At 36.8% G+C, this 8245-nt stretch overlaps 1 pseudogene; it reads right to left on the bottom strand.

Annotated features, from left to right (window-relative positions):
* Window positions 1-7079: 7079 nt before the first annotated feature.
* On the bottom strand, window positions 7080-8032 carry LOC103747113 (annotated as a pseudogene).
* Between the last annotated feature and the right edge of the window lie 213 nt (window positions 8033-8245).

The raw sequence follows: 8245 nt of genomic DNA, 5'->3' as shown, positions 1-8245 counted from the left end.
ACAAACCTGAGTCCCTACAATAGAAAGAAGGGAGAGCAGTGCAAGTGGTCCTAGGGCAAAAGCCAGAGGCAGCTGTAGATCCTGTAGATATAGGCAGTTTGTTCTATTTACTGAGCAATTACATCCACAACACAGTGCTGAGAAACAGGAGGCTACATGAGTGTTCAGTGGGCATGAGAAGTATGAGATGAGGAGTTCAAACAGGACTAATCTTTCCAACAGGAAAGGACAGCTCACATGGCTGGGCTTGATCAGAGTTAAAAGCAGCAACTATAAGCTGTTAATAAACATGAAGAAGGGTAGCCAGTGGAGCTCTACTCAGGAGTGGTAACCAATGGAGTTTGACTCAATGTAGAGGGAAACACTGGTGTTCTACTAAATGGAGTGGAAACCAATGTAGCTCTGCTCAATGAAGTCGGAACCAATTGAGTTCTACTTGACTGAGTGGGATTCCAATGAAATTTTACTTGACTGAGTGGAACGCCATGTAGTTCTACTTGATGGAGTGGGACCCAATGGAATTCTACACAATGGAGTACTACACAATCGAATTCTCCTCAATGATAAAGAAAGATGAAAGCATGAAATTTTCAGACAAACAATGTATGTTCTTCTTCATTTGTGGACCTAGTATCAAATTTTTATATGTGAATATATATCCTGATGTAAATGAAGGAGTCAGGAAAATGGAAAGGAATCAGAAAAGTAAAGGGAAAGAAGGAGCCTGAGAGAGAAGAACAATAGAAGACCAGTGATACCAAGGGGGAAAAAGATAAAATGAAGGTCTTTAAATGGGAGGGGGTAGAAAGAGGGTTGAACAGGGACCTATGGGAGTAAAAGGGAAGAAGAAGCTCAAGAGAGGAGGGACCATAGGAGACAGGTATTGTGAAAGGCAAAATAGGGAAAATAGGGTACTTTAATTGGAGAGAAAGGAGGGAGGGAGGGAGAGAAAGAGAGAGAGAGAGAGAGGGAGAGAGAGAGAGAGAAATAGTGCTTACCTGGGGTGAAAACCTAGTGGGGAATGTATTAGTTCAAAGACCTACTGAAAAATTACACATACAGAATCTTTTTGTAAGTTCATGTGTGTAGCTGAAGACTATATAACAAAAAAACAGTGCCAAACAGGAGATTTCCCGTGTGTTGTTGGGCAGAGTAGTTCAAGAGACTGCCAAAATTACATGGAATGTTGACAGGCACCTTGGCTGGCTCCAAGAACTTGAAGCTAAAAAAGTTTTAACTATCAATTCTAACCTTGTAGTGGAAAAGAAAAAAAAAACCTTTTAAAATAAAACAAAAAACTACATGCATATGCATGTGATGACATTTAAAGAATTAATCTAGGCAAGAGGTTTGTGTTACGGTTTCAATTTCCTTTGTACTGTTTAAGCTGATATCTTCTTAGTTTAACTTTGGTGGAGTCCATAACTTTAGAAAATCATTCATTTCTTTTAGATTTTCCAATGTAATGGAGTATAGAAATTTTTCAGTAGGTATTTGAACTAATACGTTCCCCAATATATTTTTCACATGAGGTAAGCATTATCTCTCTCTCTCTCTTTCTCTCCCTCTCTCTCCCCTCCTCTCTCTTTCTCTGTCTTTCTCTCTCTCTCCCTGTTTATTCCTTCCTCCTCTTTCTCCAATTAAAGTATCCCGATTTTCCCCATTTTTCCCTTCACAGTTTTTAAAGTATTCCCTTATAATGTTCTGGATGTTTTGGTGTCTGTTATGATGTTTCTTCTTTTGTCTCTGATTTTGTTAATTTGGATTTGATCTTTCTTACTTTTGGTTAACTGGAGTAAGTGTCTGTTATATTGTTAAACTACTCAATGAACCAGCTCTTAGATTGAATGTTTCTTTATATTGATTTCTTTGTTTCTCTTTCCTTAATTTCTACTCTGATTATTGTTATTTTTTTTCATCTACTAGGGTTTGTGTGTTCTTACCTTTCCAGAGTCTTAATTTGTACTTTTAAGTCATTTACATGTGTTCTTTCTGATTTTTTGATGTAGGCACTAATAACTATAAACTTCCCTCTTAGTACTGTTTTGAAAGTGTCCCAGAGGTTTTCTTGTGACGTATTCTCATTTTCGCTTAGTTCCAGGAATACTTTTATTTCTTATTTACTTCTTATTTGACCCATTCATCATTCAGGAGTATGTTGATTAATCTCTGTGAGTTCAAGTAGTTACTAGAGGTTCTTTTGCTATTAATTTTAAGTTTTATTGCACTGTTGTCTGATAAAAATTCATGAATTATTTAAATGTTTTTGGATTTGTAGAGATTTGTTTTGTGTCCAAGAATTTGGTCAAGTTTAGAAAATCTTGTATGAGCTGCTGAGTACAAAGTGTATTCTTTGGTGCTTGGGTGGAATATTCTATAGATGCCTATTAGGTCCATTTCATGTAATACATCATTTAATCCAGATATCTCTCTGTATATTCTTTGTCCATTTGTCATATCTATTGAAGTTGGTGGGGTATTGATGTCTCCTACTATTACTGAGTTGTGTTTAATCTGTGTTTTATAGTACTGGATTACTGCTTTTATGAAATGGAGTACTCCAGAGTTTAGCACATATTATGTTCATGACTGTAATATCTTCTTAATCAATTGTTCCTTTGATAAGAATGAAGTGACTCTATCTCATCTGCTTAGTTTTAATTTGAAGTCTATTTTGTCAGATATTAGTATTGCATTACTTGCTTCTTAGAGACATTTGCTTGGAATATTTTTTCCATCCTTTCACCCTAAATTAGTGTCTAACTTGAAGGTTAGATGAGTTTCTTGAAGACAACAAAAAGATGAGTTGTCTTCTTTATCAATTATGTTAGCCTGAGTGTTTTGACAGGGGAGTTGAGGCCATTGATAATTAGTGTTGTTATTGAAAGATGTGCATTGGATACTGTCACTTTAACTTCTTTGTGATTGTTAAACTATTTTGTGCTTTGTTATTACACCTTTCTTTGTTTTCATTCTGTATCCTCTTGGGCATAATCATTCCTGTCTTTGGTCCCTTTTATTGCTTTTAGCATTCTCTGTAGGGCTGGTTTGTTTGATATGAATTCTTTCAGTCTATTCATATCACAGAAATTTTTCCATTCCACTTCAACCATGATAGATAGTTCTGGATAAAGTATTCCAGGTGGGCATCCATGGTTGTTTAGAATTGGGAATACATTGGTACAGGCTTTTCTGGGTTTCATGCTTTGCACTGAAATGTCAGCTGTAATGTTGATGGGTTTTATTTTATATGTATCTTGTTATTTTTCTCTAGCAGCTTTCGGTATTCTCTCTTTGTTCTGTAAATTTAATGTTTTTATTAGAATATACCGTCGGGAGTTTCTGTTCTCATCGTGTCTATTTGGTGTTGTATGTCCTTCTTGTATCTGTATCCTTTCCCCTTTCCTTAATTTATAGAAGTTTTCTTCTATAATCCTAATGATCCCTTCTGAGCAGACAATGGGATTAGCTGCCCTTGTGTTCCACCATTCTAAAATGTAAGAACACACTCCACATTTGCAGTCTTCAGCATTTAGCCAGGAGCCAGATTCACATCCATAAGCCCCTGATTAAGATGCCGAAAACATAGCCTAAAGGACCACTGCTTGTCCCACATGCACAGTCCATCCTTGGGTATACATGGCTGGCATTCCACTTTTCCTCTTTGATTACAACTTATTTTTCTAATAGTTGCCTCTTTAGGCCATTTTTTAGTTTAAATATCTCCACTAGGCATGTTGACTTAAAATTTCTGCTTTATCTTCACTGCAGCTCCTCACTGTTCAGGCTGAGGGTCTCACAACTTGTTCTAGAAAGGAGAACACAACCCAAGTGATTCTGATCTTTAGCATCCAAGATTCCCTGCCTGATTTTGGAAACATCGTACCTGAGTTGCTTTGTAGCACATGGGGAGAACTAATGCAAGAATTCTCAGTCATGAAAAAGAAGGTGCAGATTGCCACATGAGTATTAATCTTAAGGGACACAAATAGTATTTACGAGACTGCATGAAAACACTAAAAACATCACTTTGAAAGTAAAAAATGATGATCTCAAAATTTATGGACTGTGGATACAGCTCAATAGGTAAAGTGCTTGGATGCACTCTTGAAAACCTAAGTTCACTGGGATTAACAGAACCCATTTATGTAGTAATGACTTTAACAATATGGACATACTCTGGACAAATGAATTTTCTTAACCTTACAATCAGAGAGTCAATCTTATTTTAGGTTTTTTGTAATGTAAAACATCCTGCTAGGTAGTGAGTTCCTCTTGTAATCTAAACATAGCTTAAATTTCTCATGACCTTTCCTTTCCCTGGACCCAGAATAATGTATGTGTGTGTGTGTGTGTGTGTGTGTGTGTGTGTGTGTGTGTGTGTGTGTGTGCGTGTAAAGCGCAATTAAAGAATAGTCTTCAGAAATAATGAAGATTTATTTTATTCCTTTGTATTGAGGTCAATACAAAAGGGGCTCAAAGGATAAAATCTGTTTCTGGTTGTATATATGTGTTTTGATCTAGGAAGAGAGATCATATAGGATAAAATATCTCATAAGTTAAGGGCCTGATTTTACTTCCCAATTTCATACTGGATATATTGTTTCAATAAAACACAGCTGCAAATAAACCTAAAGGAACAGTTCTCATCAATTCACATGTGCCCTTGACTTTATAATTGATGCTAAGAGTCAGGCTGTTTTTACAGAGACATAAATGTAATGCCACAGTGCACAGTAAACACCACACACCTAGAAACCAGAGGCATTGTTGAAGAGTCTGTAATCCCAGCAGACTTCAGGGAGTGGGTGGTAGAGATAGAACATCTAGAAGTATCTGTGCCAGGTTGTCTGGCTTATCCAGTGGTGGAGACAAATTCCAGAGAAAAACAAAGACAAATTATGGCTGAAAGGCAGTGACATGGACACGTGCATAGACTAACCTTAACCTTTTCCTCTCTATTTCTCTTTCTTTCTCATTCTCATTCAGGAGCACACACGCACGCACGCACGCACGCACGCACGCACACACACACACAGATTCAGGTCCTCACATACACATCCAAGATAAATAACAATCAAACAGTAGTAAACACTGAATAATTCCCTTCTATTCACATCCAGTATTAATCAGTAATGCATCATCACTTGATAAAAATATTTAAGCATAGAATAAAAACAAAATTGAAAATCTGTATTGAAATTTTTCATTCAGTATGCTTATTAACAATAGAATAGTAGCTTAATATTTAAGAAATCATATTAAGTTATCTCATTTGTATAGAAGTAAAAAGAAACAGCAGAATTTATATATAATTGCAGGTAAATTGATATATCTAATCTGTTAAGCTGTAAAATAGTGAAAACCATTGAATGTTGTGTGTTGATAAAGCATAATTTCTTGTTACAGGAACTCTATCAATCTTATATAAAATATATAGTGAAACAAATTGCATGAAAGTTTGAAATAAACATGGACTGAACTTTTGCCACCATGAACCATCAAATTAAACTACAAATCTTTAAATCAAATACAAAGATTAAAATGCAGCTATCATCCTTCAATAAAAAAGAGGAAATGTAAAATACTAATTTTTTAACTGAGACAGGATTTCATGTAGGCTGATGGACTAGGCATTACAGTGTACCCACTTGATCTTGACTTGAAAGAAATTCAATTTCCTCTTCCTCCTAGGGTGCTGGGATTAAAGGCATGCACCATCATGCCCAGCTTGTAAAATAAGGCTTTTATGAGCAATCCTAATGACTTACTACCCTATGTACACCAAGATATTTTTTTTCTTAGGCACTGAGAATATAAGAGCTTTCTACATTTGTTGCATGAAATAATAATGTAATGGGGCCTCATGGGAACCACACAGTCTTTCTTTGCTAATAGTCATATATAATGTTTTAGCATTTTTGTTGGTTAATATATACAAACTGACAAGACAATTCAATTTTGTACTATTTGATGCAGACATTTTTCTTTGGAATGATTAAGAATATAACTTCAATTTTTCCTGTCTCAAAAAATAAAACTAATGAGGGGCTAGAGAGATGGCTCAGAGGTTAAGAACACTGGTTGTTCTTGAAGAAGACCTGGGTTTGAATCCCAGCACCCACATGGCAGCTAACAACTGTCCATAGCTCCAGTTCCAGGGGATCTGATGGCCTCTTCTGTCCTCCGTGGGCATTGCACGATGTGGGTGCTCTTATCTATATGCAGGCAATACATTCATATACATAAAATGAAAATAATAAATAAAATAAACGTAAAATTAATGAATATGAGTAAATCCCTGAAAAGTAAGTGCATTTCATGTGGATTTCACTGAATAAAAAGTAATGTGTAGAGTGATTATACTTAAAATTCAGAAATACACAGGGACGGCCTATGGACTTGATGTAATATATAAAATTTGTATGGGGGCTGAAAAGATGGCCCAGCAGTTAAAAGCACTGGCTGTTCTTGCAGAAGACATGGGTTTGAATCCCAGAACCTACATGGGAGCTAACAACCATTCATACCTACAGGTCTAAAGGATCTGACAGTCTCTTATGTCCATGGACATTGCATGGCATGGGTGCTCTTATACACATGTAGGCAATATACTCATACACATTAAAATAAATAAAAATAAAAATTTCTTAAAAACGTTAAAAATTATTGTATAAACAGACACCAAAATTGACATGAACATTTGAAATTAAATGGTTTAAGTGACCATAATCTCTTTGGTGATTGGAATTATAAGTACATGCTGTCATCATTTATTATTGTTTTGAGATTGCAAATACACATGTTCTAAGTGTGTTGCAATTCTTGATGTGCCCACATGTTTCTCTATGTGTGCACTGTGAGCATTTGGAAGTACTGGGCCAATATTCTTGTGTTATAACTGTGCATTTTCCCTTAGCATGAAAAAAAAATGCTTTCAGTGCCTGGGATAGAGAATTCAGAGGAGTAATTTCTATAATGACAAGGGTAATAGATACATTTTACAAGAAACTGATTCCTGCTTATTGCTAATAAAACGTACTGACATTTCATTTTTGTCTTCTGTACAATGTTTTCAGCTATGAAAAGTAAGACAAAACTAATTTTCTTCCAGGGAATCTATGACTTAACAGCAACTTTCTTGCAGCTGTTTCCATGGCCTCATTCCTCAGACTGTAAACAACAGGGTTCAATACTGGGGGAAGTACTGTGTAAAAGATAGAAAGCATGATGTCTAGAGCAGTCGTGGAGTCTGAAGTTGGCTTAAGATATGCAAACACACTAGTGGAGACATAAAATGTGACCACACAGAGGTGCAGCAGGCAGGTGGAGAAGACCTTAGACTGACCTTCAGAGGGAATCCTGAGGACTGTGGAGAATATCTGGACATAGGAGAGGCAAAGGCAGTGAAGCAGGCAGTTCCTACCACAGCCATGAAAGCAACCACTCCAACCACTCCAAGGTAATCATTGGAACACGAGAGCTTGAGCAACTGGGGGACATCACAGAAGAACTGGTGGATTATTTTGGCCCTGCACAACCTGATAGAGAATGTAGTTGCTGAGTACAAACTTCCTGGGGTGCCTCCACTTATCCATACAGCTGTCACAGCCCATCTGCACATTCTGGGATTCATGATGACCTCATAGTGAAATGGGAGGCAGATACCCACATAGCGGTCACTATGAGACTGTGAGCATGGCCACCTCACTCCAGTCAAAATATATGAAAAAGAAAACCTGCAGCACACAATGAACATAGGAAATGTATCCACTGCCAGTCAGGGAATTGTACATAGACTTGAGGACAGTGACAGATAGGGAGGAGAGAGCGAGAAGGGATAGGCTCTTCAGGAAGTAGTACATTGGAGCTGTGAGTCTAGTGTTGTGATTGTGATGATGATGAAGTTCCCTACCAAGCCTAATAGGTACACCATCAAGAAGAGAGAAGCATGTAGGATCTGCAGTTCCCTGTTGTCAGAGAACCCCAGGAGGAAGAAGCCACTCACTGTGGTTATGTTTGTCACAATCATGTTTAGAACAGAAATTGTGGAAGCAGCTGAAAAATAAAAAGGTGAAATTAAGTACAAAGATAATATTATCAATTATGACTTTAACCTTCATTGCTTCTTTCAACAACCAATTGTAGAGAACATGGATTTGATATGAAAGGATAAAGGCTGAAGCCCAGATTCTTATGTATATAGGATTCACAGTTTTATTAGGAAACCTGTTGGCACAAGATG

This window comes from Nannospalax galili, unplaced genomic scaffold, assembly GCF_000622305.1.
Source record: "Nannospalax galili isolate Female #2095 unplaced genomic scaffold, S.galili_v1.0 scaffold2345, whole genome shotgun sequence".
Lineage (NCBI taxonomy): Eukaryota > Metazoa > Chordata > Mammalia > Rodentia > Spalacidae > Nannospalax > Nannospalax galili.
The sequence above is the reverse complement of the archived record's forward strand: the minus strand, read 5'-3'. Positions and strand labels throughout refer to the sequence as shown.